The following is a 14,791-nucleotide window of genomic DNA, read 5'->3' as shown; positions in this document are numbered from 1 at the left end:
AGCACCTCTGAAAATAAGATATAGCCTAGCTCAAAACACATTTAGGGACCAAGTCCATAGGATGCACACATCAATCGTGGCAAAAATGACAAAAGAGCTCGTGCTGATAAGATTCTGAAACTAACATTATGAAGCCCTCTTCCAACAGCATTTCGGGCATCAAGATGACCTCAAATGCAAACGATGCAATGGAATTAATTGATGTACTCTTCGAGGCGAACAATTTGACATATTACACGCCCAAAACGGAGCTATGGGTGCAAAGAGGCGATGCGACAAATAAGCAATGATTTTAACAGCAGATAAATGACTTAGGCGATTTCGGGGTTCGGGGAAAGTCAACCTCGGGCTCAGATCCGATCTGGCCGGATCCGAGGTCGCCGGAGCGGTTGTCGCTGGAGCGGAGGCGACGGCGGCCGGAGGAGGGCGCCGGTGGCCAGAGTGGAGGATAGCCGGGCGAGGAGGTCGGCCGGCGACGGGCGCCGGAGCGGGCGGCCGGGCGGCGGAGCGCGCGGCTCCGGCCGGATCCCGCGGCGGAGGCGGCGGCGGGTGGCGCGGCCGGCGGCGGACGACGCGGCGGCGGGGCGGAGGAGCTCGGGCGGGGTCACCCGCGGGCGGCGGCGCGAGGAGATGGGCTCGGGGGGGCCCGATCCGGGGCCTCGCCGGGCCGGCGGCGCGGGGCGGTGGCGCAGGCGAATGGCGGAGTGCCACGTGGCAGCGGCGGGGCGACCCGGACGTGTCCGGCTCGCCCGGACGTGTCCGGCGGCACGGAGAGGGGAGATTGCTAGGGTTTCGCCCGTGAATTCGGAGGGGGAGGCATATTTATAGGTAGAGGGAGCTAGGAGTGTCCAAATGAGGTGCGGTTTTCGCCCACACGATCGTGATCGAACGACCGAGAGCATGGAGGGGAGTTAGATGAGTTATTGGGATGTTTTGGAGGGGTGTTGGGCTGCAACTTAAAAGTGGCCTTTGCGGGAGTGCGGTTAACCGTTGGAGTATCAAACGAGCTCCAAATGACCTGAAACTTGACAGGCGGTCTACCGGTGCTATACCAGGGCCACTTGACAAGGCTCGGTCCATTCTGAGAACGTTCAACACCCGCACACGAAAAGGGACAAGAGGGGTGCGCCGGTGCACGTGGGAGTGTCGGATTGCGAAACGGACAACGGGGAAAATGCTCGGATGCATGAGATGAACACGTATGCAAATGAGATGCACATGATCACATGATATGAGATGCATGACATGAATAAAATGAAAAACAAAAGACAAAACCCAACCACATAGGGAATAACATATCACATCGCCGAAAATGGCAAGAGTTGGAGATACAAATATGGAAAGTTACATCCGGGGTGTTACATCTGTGCACCCTACGGTGGTCAACTCCCTTCCGATACGGCGTAGCCAATCATCAGCAACTATTGGCTCGGTGCTACTAGAAAACACCGGCGGTTGTAACCTTAGAAAACGGGCTAGGTTGTCTGCTGGCGGAGGGTTGTTGTTGTTGTTGTTGTTGTTCCCCTGGTTCTGAACTAACAATTGCATCAAAGCATTCTGTTGCTAGATCAACTGGGTGAGCTCCGGCGGGAAAGCAAAACCGGTGTGACGTCTCGGAGGCATCTGAGGGGTTTAGAGGGAAGAGATTAGAATAGAAAAAGGTCTAGGGAGAAAGCACTACCCATATGCACATGAGGCAAACACAATCATATCACTCAATCAATCAAGCAAGGGCATACAACGGTCTAGAACTATCGCAAAAGTGCTCAACTACTACTAAATACATGGGGGAAATACTACTATTATCTAGTGGTCATCTAGAAATTTTGATCGGTGGAAGATTCCATAATGTCAGCTCCAGCTTCATCTTCATAATCATCATCACTAGGATCAGAATCAGTGTCGTTGATGATGATGTAGTTGTCCGGGCAAGTGGGGTCGTCATCTTCGTCTCCCGGTGCTGGTTCTCCCATGAATATCCCGATCTTCTTAACCAGGTCATCGTTCTTCTCCAGTAGCGTCTTGATTTCCTCCTCATATCCATCGCGGGTGAACTTGAGTTCTTCCTCCAGCTCGATGATCTTAGTCTTTGCCTTCTTCAACTCCATCATGTTTGTGCACATCTGGTTCTCCTATTGTCGAATGTGCTGGTTTTGCTCCTAGATAAAAGATGCAATGGATCTATCCTTCTTGGTGCTAATCATCTCCCATTGCTTGTCTCGACGCCCACATATTTGATAGATGGTGTCCTTGAGTTCCTTGCTGTAGACTTCTCCAATGCGTCCCATGGTAATGTGGGCTGCCATGCTCTTGCCTAGGCTCCAGGTTGGTGCATCGAAGGAAAATTCTACGGGTTTAGAAGTTGGTGAGAATGTCCTTCCTGGTACTTGTACTTGAATCATCCGGCGCTCCTCTTCTGGTAAGGTGGCGTTGTATGTCCCGGTGAAACTTGGTATTCCAATGTTCAGGTACATTGTGACTTCCTTCAAGTGGTGTCCAAAAGGTGTATCCTCGTCCGGTTGCGCAAACTTGTTCTTCATCTCTGGCATCCTAAAGAGTGGAAAAAGGGAAGAGGAAACAGAAATGAGTAGAGAAGAGTGACCTATGGTTTGTCTTAGTGGTCGTGTCCTACACTCAGCGTGTGCTCTGATACCATCTTGTAGCGACCCGACCTCAAACGGTCAAGTCACTGTGCACCAGTGTCATCCCTGGATCAGTAATGCTGACACGCACAGTACTCGAAGGGTTTATAACAGAGTAGCAATCACACACTTATTACACTATATGTCTCAGAAGAGAACTTATTACAATAATATCGCTTAAGGCCATCTAATGCGATAACAGCAGAAGGCTTGGAAGATAAAGTGAGTCCATCAACTCCAACGGCATAGCTGAGCTGCACGGCAACGACCTAACGAACCTTACTCCTCATCTGAAAAGTCTGCAACATAACACGTTGCAGCCCGAGAAACAGGTCAGCACATGGAATATGATGGCAATATAACACAGTAGAGCAAGAACAGAATAATGCTATCACTACATGCATATTTGGCTGGTGGAAAAGCTCTATGGTTACAGTTGTGCGTAAAGCCAATTTTTCCCTACTACAAAGGAATAAATTTTAATTTAACTATCATGGTAGTTGAACAACATTGAGAAGGTAACCCCAACTCAATCCCAATTAAAGTGATTAACAACCCAACAATATTAATTAAGAGTGTTGAGATACATAAGATAACCCGAGTACTAGACACTCAGAATTGTCCATAACCAGGGACACGACTAACCATGATTAGATTGTACACTTAGCAGAGGTTTGCGCACTTTTCCCCACAAGACTCGATCGCCTCCGTTGGATTTCTCGCACTACACGGTGTTTGAGAAACGGATGACCGAGACATAGTCTTTCAGAAACATTAACTCTCTACTCCGGGTAGACCATACCAAACCTACAAAACCCACTACCTGCTGATCTACCTGTTCAAGAGCTTCACATAAATTACTCAGCTATGCTAGAGCCCATAATAGCTTGTGGCTTCACACGGAATTTTCTAGCATGAATCATCTCAGTTCCCTTTGAGCCTGGGTGTCGGTCCATAGGAAGATCACACGGTAACCCCGGGATTTCCAAAAAAACAGGCAATCACTGGGTTCCCCAGGTGCCTCAATCCACCCAGATGTGTATTAAAGTTGCCACCTTAAGTTGAACCATTAATTAATAATCTCACATCTGTCATGGAACACTCAAACCCAATCCACGTCTACGAGCATAGCATAGCAATATAAGCATAACGTAGAAGTAACTCCCAAGGGTTTGATAATAAACAGGGCAATAGGTTCTACCTCATCAACTACTTCCCAAAACCCACATGTTAAAGACATCCTAACCATGCAATGTTTGAGGATTGAACTAATGCAATGAAAACTGGGTACGAAAAGAGTATGATCAATGTGTTACTTGCCTTGCTGACGATCCGTGAATCCTAGAGACTCGTAGTAACACGCTTCGCACTCCGGAAACTCTATCGCAAACAAACAACAACATACATAAGCAACTAGCAAAGATGCACGATCAAACTTCAAAGAAGAGAGATTGACCAGAAAGTTCAACTTAAGAACCCTGGTTTGCAAAAAGATTCAAATCAAACGGAGCAACGAAACTCAAACGGCGAAAGAAACAAGATCCGTTTACTAATCTGATCTAAAGTCAAAATTTGCAATATCAAAATCTTGTTCAAGTTAGTTAAACAGAAAGAGGGTGTCGAGACGAAACTTTAGGCTTTTGAATCACCTGATTCCGACTAACGAGCAAAAAGAAAAACAAAAACTAAAATCGGATCAGAAATCGCGACCGAAAATAATCGCAAATAAATCCGATAAAAGAAACTGACGAACAGGCTAACGAACAAGCGTTCATTATCTGTAACTAACGAAAGAAAACCATTCGTTTTGACGAACGTACGGACGAACATCCGCTAAATAAAAGAACCGCGAAAAACCGGTGAACTGATCTAAAAAAGAACTAGGGTTTCTAAAAAAACTGAAGGTTTTTAAGAAAAACCGGTGGCTCAGATCCGGCTCGGTACCTCCGGCGAGGGCTCCGGCGAGGGCCTTCGGCGGGGCGGCGGGGCTCGGCGACAGCGCGGGTGGCGACACGGCGGCGGCGGGCTGCAACGGCGGCGGGAGGCGGCGCGGCTCGGGCGGCTGCGTTGGCAGCAGTGGTTGGTGGTGGTGGGGGCTCGGGGGGAGTATATAAAGGGGGGGCAGCGGCTTGGAGTAGGGGCCAAGGCGGCGGCGGTGGAGTCCGGCTCGGACTCCTGTCCGAGTCGGCGGCGGCTAGGCCGGCCTGCTCGACTAGGCCTTAGGCCCGGTCGGGCGCGGGGAAGTTTTTTTTTTAAATAATTTCGCCGGCAGAAATAAAATCCTAGAAAATAAAATAAAAATCTAAAAATGCCAAAACAAAATTTCACCGTCTAAATAAAATATTTAGAACGAGATGAACATTTTCTTGGCCCTAAAATGCAATTTTGAAAACGTGCAAATTTTTCTATTGCAAATAAAATCCGAATAAAAATCAACTAAAATAAAATAAATGATTTTAATATTTTTCCTCCAATATTTCAATTATTTTGGAGAAGCGATATTATCTCCTCACATTTATTTTTGGTATGAAATATTTTTCGGAGGGAGAAATAATTAAAATCAAAAATCCTTGTTTCATTATTTGGTAGGAAAAATCCAAATACGAAGCCGGAAAATCCCCAACTCTCTCCGAGGGTCCTTGAGTTGCTTAGGATTTCGAGGATGACCGAGCGAAAAAGAAATAAAATATCATATGCATGAATGACCTATGTATAACATTCCAAATTGAAAATTTGGGATGTTACAGTGCGGTGGTTCCTATGACTCAACAAAGAAGAAGAGAAACAACGAAACAAGTAAGTCTTCGCGCTCCATAGTCTTCAGACATTGTCTTCACATGTCATAGTCTTCAACATGATTAGCTTCACAGAACACCATTGTCTTCAATGTCTTCACACATTTTTAGGGGTCATATCCGGTAGGTAAACCAAATCAATGAGGGACTACTACCTGTGTTATCCTGCAATTCTCATAAACACATTAGTCCCTCAACCAGGTTTGTCATCAATACTTCAAAACCAACTAAAGGTGGCACTAGATGCACTTACACACCCTGTCATGTCCGCCGCCGTATCACCCGTCGTACCATGTGTGGGTGGCTCAGGATCAGGCCTTCCTCTCGGCCATTCAGTCCTCGCTTATGGAAGGTGTCTCATCGCTTGTCCTCTTTGCCACCATGTCGCGGGTTGCATGGTCTGCCCTACATACGAGCTTTGCTTCTCAGCAGCAAGCACGTGCTCATGCCATCCGCACTGAGCTTGGGGAGACAAAGCTCCTCGACCTCAGCATCGCTGCCTATTTCAACAAGATGACGAGCCTCGCTGAAACTCTAGCCTCCATTGGCAGACCCTTCGGCCTGAGGACTTCACCAGCTTTGTCATGAACGGGTTGGATGACGACTATGATAACCTTGCCAAAAATATCGATGGTCGTGACACCCCGTTGCCGCCCCATGAGCTCTACTCGCGCCTCCTTGCCACAGAACAGCGCGTCAAGGCTTGCCGTGCCACCCCGAGTTTCGCCACTGCCAACGCCGCCACACGCAGCCCTAGGAAGTCCAACAAGCCACCAGCTGGTGGTAAGCAGGCTAAGCGGTCTGCAGCAGCGAACTCCGCGCCCTCCATGCCCACGACTAGGGGTGGGCGCCCATGCGCCTGGTGCCCCTCCCGCGGTGTCCAGCTCCCCTGCCAGATTTGCAGTCTCCCAGGCCACATCGCCTCCCGCTCATTGTGGCTTCAAACATGACTTCCATGGCATTGGCAACAATGACAAACAGGCTGCCCTAGCAACTCATGAGCATGGAGACACTCCGTCATATCCTATTTGATCCGACGTGGTACATGCATACGGGCGCTACTCATCACCTGACGAGTGAGATGGGAAAGCTGTCCACCCAGGAGCCATATCATGGTAACGATCAGGTTCACACCGCCAAAGGAGCAGGTGTGCACATCTCACATGTTGGTCAGGCTTCACTTCTCATTCATAAACCCAAATAGTTACATCTCCTCAATGTCCTTCATGTTCCCTCTGCTACTCATAGTTTGTTGCCTGTTCCTAAGCTTACTCATGACAATAATGTCTTTACTGAGTTTCATCCTTTTCATTGTTTTGTCAAGGACGGTACATGAGGGACTTTCTTCTTAGAGGTCGCCTGCGACATGGACTTTACGCACTTGATGTGTCACTTGTCCCTCAGGTTTTCAGTGGCGTTCGTGTGTCATCTACTCATTGGCATGCGCGGCTTGGTCATCATGCGACACCCATAGTTCGTCATGTTCTCCAACGTCATGTTCTTCCAGTTGTGTTCAATAAAACCGTCACAATAGTTTGTGATGCCTGTCAGCAAGGCAAGAGTCACCAGCTTTCATTTTTAGAGTCCAGTCGTGTAGTCAAAACTCCACAAGAGCTTGTGTTTCTGATGTATGTGGGCATGCCCAAACTTCTGTTAATGTTCATAATTACTATGTCAATTTTATTGATGCTTACAGTCGTTTCACTTGGCTTCATCTTATTAAGCGCAAATCTGTTGTGTTTGATGTTTTCCTACAATTCCAAGCATATGTTGAGTGTCTCCTTAAGCATAAAATTATAATGTTCAAACCGATTGGGGGGTGAGTATAGCAACCTCAATACGTTCTTTGGTAAGCTTGGGATTCCGCACTGTGTGTCTTGTCCCCATACGCATCAGCAGAATGGTTCTGCTAAATGTAAGCATCGTCATATTGTTGAAACTGGCCTCACTTTGTTAGCTCATGCCTCGATTCCTTTTTACTTTTGGAGTGATGCTTTTTCCACTGCCTTTTTTCTTATTAACAGGCTTCCTACACGACTTATTAGGATGAAAACTCCGCTTGAACTCTTGCTTAACGAAACTCCAGATTACACGTTCTTCAAAGTTTTTGGATGTGCGTGTTGGCCTCATCTTCGCCCGTGTAACAAGCGTAAGCTTGAGTTTTGGTCAAAATAGTGTGTCTTCCTCAGGTATAGTTCCCTTCATAAAGGGTAGAAGTGTGTTCATATTCCGTCCAACCGAGTTTACATCTCTCATGACGTTGTGTTTGATGAGAGTGTGTTCCCGTTTTCATCTCTTCCGAATGTCCACACTACTCCATCACCACATGTGCATTCTATTTTGCCGTCTCCTAATCAGTTTGTTGATGTTGCATACTCTCCTGCGTTGTTTACTAACCATGCTGCAAGTATTGGTCGTGGAGCTCGCCCGTAATTGCTGGAGGATCGGGTAGAGGCTCCATCATCTGCTCATGGTGTTGATCAGGTGCATGCGCCATGCACGCCTGACCCGCCCTTGTCGCATGTTCCGTCGCTTGAGTAGGCCACGCCTGCCTCGTCGGCTAAGCCGGCTTCGATCCCCTCGTCGCCTGGCTCTGTGTCCAGGGTGGCCTACTTGGCGCCCGTTGACACGGCCTCTGCTGGGCCTTCTTCACCTAGCCTAGCCCCCAGCTCGCCTGCGTTGCCTAGCTCACCCACGACGACGGCCTCGCCGACTTGATCGTCTGCTGCATCGTCGCCTCCAGCATTGCTGGCGGCTCCGGTACTGCGGCCTCGCACACGTTGTCAGTCTGGGATATTTAGACCCAAGGAACACACGGATGGAATGGTTGCATAGATTACAGCTTGTGTGGCCCAACCGTCTGAAGATCTGTCTGCTGAACCCCGAGATTTTTAGGCTACTCTTGGGGTTCCTCACAGGCGTAGTGCCATGGAACAAGAGTATTAGGTGTTGTTGAAAAGTGGTACTTGGCGGTTGGTTCCTCTAGTTTCTGGTGTCAATATTATTGTTTCCAAGTGGGTCTTCAAAGTCAAGAAGCATGCTGATGGTTCTATTGAGTGGCACAAGGCACGTTTAGTGGCGAAGGGTTTCAAATAGAGGTACGGTCTTGACTATGAGGATACTTTCAGTCCAGTTGTTAAGCCAACTACCATTCGACTGCTACTTCTTTGGCTATTACTCGAGGCTGGTCTCTTCGTCAGTTGGATGTTCATAGTGCTTTTCTTCATGGGGTTCTGACTGAAGAGGTTTATATGTGCCAGCCTCCGGGATTTGTTGATCCTGCACGGCCTCATCACCTATGTCGTCTTGTGAAGGCGCTATATGGGCTGAAGCAGACTCCTCGTGCATGGCATGCCAGGCTTGGCTCCGCTCTTCGAGCTCTTGGTTTTGTCCCTTCAACGGCTGACACATCACTATTTCTCCTTCAATGGCCTGAGGTGACGATGTATCAGCTGGTCTATGTTGATGACATTATTCTCATCAGCTCCTCAGGTGTTGCCGCTAATCGTATCATGTCTTCTCTGAGTGGTGAGTTTGTTGTCAAGGACTTGGCGCTCTGCATTACTTTCTTGGCTTGGAAGTTGCTCGGTCCTCTACTGGGTTGACTCTTACACATCACAAGTATTCTATGGACTTGTTGCGCTGTGCTGGTATGCTGAAGTGCAAACCTACTGCTACTCCTATGTCTACCACAGATCGATTGTCTGCTCTTGATGGAGATCCTCTCACTTCTGATGATGCCACTGAGCACCGCAATATTGTTGGAGGTTTGCAATACTTGACTATCACTTGACCTGACATCTCCTATGCAATTAATTGTTTGTGTCAGTATCTTCATGCTCCTCGGACTTCACATTGGTCATCTATGAAGTGTATTCTGCGCTATGTCTGTCTCACTGCATCGTATGGCTTACTTCTTCAACATGCATCTTCATGTGAGCTTTCGGCATTTTCTGTTGCGGATTGGGCTAGGATTCCTGATGACAAGCGATCCACGAGGGGATATGTAGTCTTTCTTGGTCCCAATCTGATTGCATGGAATGCTCGCATATAGTCTACAATGTCTCGCAGTAGTACTGAAGCTGAGTACAAGGCAATTGTCAATGCCAGAGCTGAGATCATATGGGTACAATCCTTATTGAGAGAGTTGGGCGTCCCTCAAGCTTTGGTGTGACAACATCGGTGCAACATACTTGTCATCTAATCCAATATTCCATGCCTGGACGAAACACATCAAAGTTGATTATCACTTTGTGAGGGAACGAGTTGCACAGAAGCTACTCCACATCAAGTTCATCTCCTCTAAAGATCAACTGCTAACATATTCACGAAGCCTCTACCACAGCCGTTGTTTGTAGATTGTAGGCGCAATCTTAACTTGCTTTGTACCTCAGGCCGCAGTTAAGATTGAGGGAGGGTGTTAGACTGTATAAATGCGTAGCCTCTGTACATGTCTTGTAATCTGCCTTGTACACTTTTATGTACCCCCCCCCTTATATATGAGATAGCCACACCCGTTAAGGGTGTCGATCAGTTCCAAACCCTACACTTTACACCCAGCGTGATCAACCATCTTTGCGACAAATGTGTCGGTGCAGTATTTTTTGCAACGCATGTCATGTTGCAAACAAAAACCCCGCAAAAAGTTGTTGTTGCAAAAAAAATTAAATTGTTTTATCCTATGAACGATTTTAAAACACCATGTTGCAGAAAACAAAATTCGAGTGCAGATCCCACTCCACGCGGTTGGGGCCGGCAATGAGCGCCACTGCAAACCGCGGCACGACGAATGCACTCTCCATGGCGACCTCCTTGTCTAGAAGCAGTGTTCGACGCGAGCAAGTTCGGGGATGACCGTGGGATGGAGGCGGCCAAGGTAGCGTTGTGCAGATCTCACCGGAGCGGCGCGGATCCGGCAGGAGGCGGCTCAGGCGAGGTCTTCAGGCGGACAATTGAGAGGCGAACGACGACTGAGGTGATGGAGCTGGAGAGAAGGTTGGGCCCGATGATGGAGGAGAGAAAGGAGGTTCACGGCGTGCTTGTCTGGTGGCTGAGGGGATCTAGATCTCTCAACAAACTAGTTGTTGCGGGTGAGAAAATTGTAACAATAACCCAGTTATTAAAGAAAAATGATGCTCCCGAGCCATCGTTAGAGATATATCTGATGGCCACAAAGACGATTGATGTGCGCAAAAAGATCTGTCGGGTGAACAGAAGCGTCTCTCAAAAAGAAAAGAAAAAAGAAACACATTGCTTGCGGTCGAGCTGGATTAAGATAATCCAATTTTACAATGCTTTTTGCCATCTTTTTCAGTTTGGCTAATTAACCTTTTCTATTTCAGCTATTTCTATGTAATTAATATAATATTATGGGGAAATAAAATCAGCGGCCACGAACTGAGTCCAACTAGCAGCAAGAATATACAGTAGTAAGGTCATCTACAACGCCGACTCTCAAACCACCTGCATCCATTTGAACCGCGTTGTCCGGACAATGAAAGTCAACCAACGCAGGCCTGTATCGGTCTGCACGTCTGTCTGAATGCACTTTCTTTCAGAAATTGGAGTCAAAAGTGGGGAGAGCTTTGCGGGAGTCCGTACAACAGACATGTAGCACTCCGGCACCCCGGCCCACCCAATCCCCCATGCCGACCCCATTTCCTTCCACTCCGCACATTCTTCCCCTTGTTTTGCATCCGCATCCACCTTCGTCGCCGCTTTTGTACGCCTCCGGCCGTCATAGAGTCATTGCCGGACGTCCGCAACCAGCACCGACGCGCACGCTCGCCTCTACGATGGTGTTGTCCACCCTGGAGCCGTCTATACCAGGAGACTTCCATGGCGAACACCACGCTCGGCAGGTGTTCGGTTACATGCCATTGAGCTTATTTTCGAACTCTATGTCGCTTTTAGAGTACGAAGAAAGACAAGCTACTTGACCATGAAGGATGAGTTGTTGTGTGAAGCATGGGGTGTCGTATCCGCGGATTTCGTAGGCAGAAGCAGAGAGGAGACCTTCTGGCAGCAAGTGCATGAATCATTTCATGCACGAAAGCACAATCTACAACGCACTAGAATGCCCTTGTTAACGATTCTTTACTACGACAGCATCAAGGGTTCCCCGAATAATGCGATATCTCACACCGAGGAACCCTTCCTCCTCTTACTAATACTACAAAATTTTCTTCTAAATTATGGCCAATACCAGCTATATAAGCAGTGATTCCAAATCCAGAGGTTAATCGTACTCTGGCAACTTTACGTAAGGCAGAGTTAGGCTTTTTGGGATTGATAGTGGAAAAGTCGACAGATAAGTCATCCTTACCATCCCTTTACATAACTGTACATGAGATTTTCACCTCGTACGGCTCCTCGGTCAATTCTTTCGAAGGGATCCTTTTCCTCGTTCAAGAGGCTCCACCCTTCTTTCACTCTGTCCCGAAGACTAACTAAGACCAACTGAGTCATGTTTTCATGTTCTAATTAAACACATATGATTAAAGGAGAAGATTGTTTTTTATCAAACATATGCAGATCAAATCAGGTCTTATAATAAGAAGAAATCTTTCTCGGAGTATTGAAGACGTTGTTGTACTAGACTTAATTTGCATGCTATGTATGAATGATTTATGCTATTTTCTATCCGAACTTTGATGAATACCAGCTAGTTTGTATGAATTTTATCTGGTTAATTCGAATGAGGGTTAAAATGTATGCGGATAACATTAGATGATGACCTCTCGCATCCGTGTCGGACACGATGCGGGAAGAAATTTACGGGTCGCTCTTGAAGATGCCCTCTAGCAAGGTTATCACGAGAGATTCGTCTTTACATGCTCACGGCGGCACGTATATGCTGGGATCACGCGCTGGATAGACCGCGAGAAAGTCGTTGGCCGATCGAAATAGGTAACTCGCGTGCCCAATGTGTTCCTTGTGATGAAGGGAATTCAACTCAACCCCAGTCTCCATCTACAAACCCCTGCACGTGTGGCCACGAGCGATGATTAACAATTCTTCCCTGGTTGAACCAGCCGGGAAGCACGATCATTGTTTCCATCGACCGGTTGTTGCAATTGCTTTGATTAACCGCCAATTTAATTAGACACGAGCGGCGCAGTCAAACGTCATCTCGTGACAACCGTCGAGGGAAGGCTCGCACGGGGTAGCTTTGAGACCGAGGCATGCTACCTACTCCCTCCGTTTTTAAATATAAATCTTTTTTAAAAATTTAATAAATGACTACACACGGAGCAAAATGAATGAACCTACACTCTAAAATACATCTATATGCATTGGTATGTTGTAATTCATTTGAAATGTCTAAACTGACTTATATTTAGAAACAGAAGGAGTAGATTTGTAAGTACGTACTCCCTCTGTAAAAAATATATAAAAGTTTAGATCGTGATCGGACTACTCTACACTAATGACAAAAATGCTCTTACATCAAGGGACGGAGAGAATAGACAATATTCATGCAAAATAATGAAAATCAATTCCCGATTATTATTTTTTGCGTGATTGTTATCCGGGATGCATGATTGTCGGCCCATGACTTCATCAAGAGGTCGTGAGGGGCAGGGCAGTATGGGCGACGTCGATGAAGGCGCAACTTATTAATAAACAAAAGTACTTGAAGATAGTGATCAATGATGCTGATGCCACTGCTCGCTGCCTTGCGAGATACGGAGACATTTGGTCCACGATTGAGGCCCGCAGGCCCGACGGATGCGTGCTCCCAGTCGCGAGGTTGCATGCCGTGCCGGGGAAACCATGGAACCCGTGAAGCGACGAATCAGCTACATGCACTGCACGTGAAATAATGGTGCAACTTTCTCTAATAGTAATAGCTTTGTGACGGGCGGGTCGATGGAGGAGCCTCGAGTTGGACACTAGTCCTGATGATTCTGCCGCCGCTGTTGACGTTGCAACGGCGGTGAGGTGTGGAGAGCAGAGCGCTAATCTTCCCATACTCCACCGGTGGAGAGCCCCGATCACTGACGTGGGCAGGGAGATTACGGGATCTCTATGGTACTGTCAACTTGCAGTTTTCTCGTTGGCTGCCTGCCGGCTGGGGTGGGGTGAGTTATGAGCCAGAGAGACTTGCCGTCTGCATCAAATTAAGAAACCGTCAAGTGGATCCATGCATGCGGCATGCGAGGGGATTCTCTTTTTGATATTGAAAACACATTGTATTTTTGTCTCCTTTATAAACATTGACCAAGCAATGGTTCTGTTCCAACAGCTCCCTTGTTCTCTTCTGCGATGTCTTTACACACCTAATCGTTTGGGCAATCACAAGAGTCTGGATTTTGGGATAATCATCATTGTCATCGTCGTAGTTAATTCAGCATCATGATCATCGTCGTAGTTAATTCAGCATCATGATCGTAGAAGCAAACTGCTTCATTTGGGACCCGATAGAAGATGGGAAAATTTTTATGATACTGTGATTTTTAGGACTAGAGGAACATTGTAGATTATGATTATGAAGATGGTAACGGTGGTTGTAAAGCCAGGCCAGTGTGATCGTGCATAATACTACTCCCTCCGTCCGGAATTACTTGTCGCCAAAATGAATTAAAATGTATGTATCTAAAAATAAAACATGTTTACATACATCCATTTCTTTGACAAGTATTTTCAGACGGAGGGAGTATTTGTCAAAGACACCCGGTTTTTCTAGCCAAGACTATTTTTTCTGACCTTAACCAGTTAACCCAGCTTTATGATATCTCCAACTGAAATCCTAACATTTGACTAATCAAACGCTTCCTTAAACCTTAACTCCTTTAATTTTGGGAGTCTTTTTTTGACCATTAATTTGGGGAGTTAAAACAACATGGACCTAATCAAACTCCTAAAACTTAACTCCCTAAACAAAATTCTTTGTCCATTCTTCTATTTTTTGGTTTACATACTCCCTTTCAATTAGACATTTGCACACATATTAAGTGAAAACTTGATAATTTATATTCATACAATTCGACAACATGTACAAATTCAAAGTTCACAAATTTTATTATTCAAATTAAAACATATAAGAATCAATTGCTATAAAGTGCCAACAAGTGCTCAACAAGATCATCTTGGAGTTGGGTATGACCTTAGTTCTCGATCCTTCGATGCGCCGCAAGGAATCTCTGGATCATGTTTGCAGTGCATTCCAGCTCAATAGGATCCCCATCGAAGATGTACCAAAAGTTCTTTGGCATTCCTCTCTCAACCTCGATTATCATGTTGTGCAAGATGATGCAACATGGCATGATCTGCCAGAGGACATGTGGCTTCCAATACTTGGCATGGCCACGAACAACCACAAAGTGCTTTTGAAGCACATTGAAAACTCTC

This window comes from Triticum aestivum, chromosome 7B, assembly GCF_018294505.1.
Source record: "Triticum aestivum cultivar Chinese Spring chromosome 7B, IWGSC CS RefSeq v2.1, whole genome shotgun sequence".
Lineage (NCBI taxonomy): Eukaryota > Viridiplantae > Streptophyta > Magnoliopsida > Poales > Poaceae > Triticum > Triticum aestivum.
This window is presented reverse-complemented; position numbering follows the sequence as displayed.